Here is a 2,156-nt window from a genome sequence, read left to right as displayed (position 1 = left end):
GTAGGTGGGGGCCGGCACGGGCGGTGCGTGGAGGACGGCGGAGGGCGAGGCGGGTCGTTACGAGCGCACTCGTGGTCCCGGTCGTCAGATAACGTTTCTTCGTTTTTCCGCGAGCGGGCTTGCGCCGACGCCGTGGCCGGGCCTTCCACCGACACGGTGGTTCTAGGCGCCGGGCGGAATTTTTTCAAAGTCCCGACTCGGAAGCACGTTTGACCGGGCCGTTGCCCAGGCGTGCCAAGTGGTGAGGGAGGCCGTGGACGGCCCGGCCCTCTCCCTCTTGCTGCCGCCTGTCCGTGGCACGCTCTCTTGACTGGCTTTGGGGGGTCGACCAGATAGCCCCGTCCAACCCCCCCCCCCCCCCCCCCCCCCCCCGCCCTTCTTTGGTGGCGATGGGGTCCCGTGGGGTCTCCTGTGGCCGCGACTCGCTTCCGGGAGTCAGGCGTGACCTGTAGACAGAGGCCCCCGTCACCGGGCACCGTCCGTGTTTTGCCTAAAGTTGGCATTTTGTACCACGAGATGACTGTGGACACGCTGTCCTCGGGTGATTGGACGACGGGGGGTGTCCCCGGGAGGTTCTCGGCCGCGACCCGGAGCCTGACTCCCCCCCGTCCCGGCCGCACGAGCGAAAGCCGTACGCCTCGGGCCTGCGCGCGCCGGCTGCTGTACGTCTCGGGCCCCGTCCCCGCGGACCGTGGTCTTCCTCCTCCGCGTGAGAAGAGAGCGAAGGGCTTTACGTGGCGAGGCTGAAGCGCAGGCTCGTGCTCCGGACGGTTGTCCCCGCCACGTTTCCCTTCTTCTCGCCCCGTTTTTTGTTGCCGTCCGATCGATGTGGTGACGTCGCGCTCTCCCGGGCCGGGCCTAAGCCGCGCCAGCCGAGGGACGGACATTCCTTGGCGAATGGGACCGCTCTTCTCGCTCTGCCCGCGGGCCCCTCTCCTCTCCTCCCCGTCCGACGGCGGTGCGTGGAAGGGAAGGGGTGCGGAACCCGGCCCGACCTCGGTGTCACGCCCGTGGTCTCTCTGACGCAGCGGACACTCTCCGCTCGCCTTTCCCGGCTTGCGTTGTCGCGGGCGCCCCTCCTCGCGGCGGGGAGGGGGCGTCCCGTCGTCGCGCCGCACGCGCCTCCCCCGTTGGGCGTGCGGTCGCTGTTTCGCCTTGGCCCTCGGCGGGTGCCCCTGGAGCGCTCCGGGCTGTCCTGCAGGTGCCCGAGGCCGAGCTGGTGGTGTCGTTTCCCGCTCCCCGCGAGCCCCCTGCCGGGCCGCCGCTGTCGGCGGTGCGCTGGAGGGGAGCCCCGGGGGGAGTCTGGCCGGATAAGGGGAAGGCACGCCCGTCCCCCCTCGCGGGAGGGGGGGCCGGGCCCTCGCAACGTGTGCCGCGCGGGCGACCGCGACGGGGCCGAGTCAGCGGGTGCCGGCCGCTGGCTGACCGTGAGAGTTGATTTGTTTTTGCTGCCGCCTGTTCTTCCGTTATTGTAGTTTTTTTTTTCTTTTTTCTGTCTTGCGTCGTGCCGGTGTTCCCGACGCGACACCGCGGGCTCTCTTTTAGTTAACTGCGGACGAGGCCCCCGGTGAGGCAAGAGGACGAAGCCCAGAGGCGGCACGGGCTCGCTCCTCTCGCGCGCTCTCTCTCTCGAACGGCCCCTATCGCGAGCGCCTGTTGTGTCCACCCTGTGCTTGACCCTGACCCGGTCGGGTCCTCCCCCGGGCCCCCCCGTGTTCCCTCGGAAGTGTCTCCACGTGGCTCCGCGGGCCCGATGGGGTGTTTCTGCTGGGGTTGGGGGACGACGCGCCCTCGGTGAGAAAAGCCTTCTCTAGCGATCCGAGAGGGTGCCTTGGGGTACCGGACCCCCCAGCCGCCGCCCCTCCTCTGGAAGCGCGTTCGGATAGCCGCCTCTGTGTTTGAGCGCTCGGGCCCCTCTCGCACCGGCTTTGAGGGGCCGAGCGGCGACGCGGCTTGTGCCTTACTGTGGCCCGCGCCTCCCCCCTCCGAGTCGGGGGAGGGTCCCGCCGGGCCGGGGGCCGGCGTCCGTCGCGGGGAAAACGCCGCGTTACGTGAGCGTGCACGCGCGCGTTGCCGCGTGCGCATTCGGGCGCGCGGGGGATTCTCTCCCGTTGTGTGCCGAAGGGGTTGGGGCGGGGGGGGGCCGCCGCGGAGGC

The sequence above is a fragment of the Myotis yumanensis genome, unplaced genomic scaffold (genome assembly GCF_028538775.1).
Source record: "Myotis yumanensis isolate MYYU_CA2020_CCGP unplaced genomic scaffold, mMyoYum1.0.hap1 SCAF_56, whole genome shotgun sequence".
Taxonomy (NCBI): Eukaryota; Metazoa; Chordata; class Mammalia; order Chiroptera; family Vespertilionidae; genus Myotis; species Myotis yumanensis.
Note: the sequence above shows the minus strand (reverse complement) of the source record.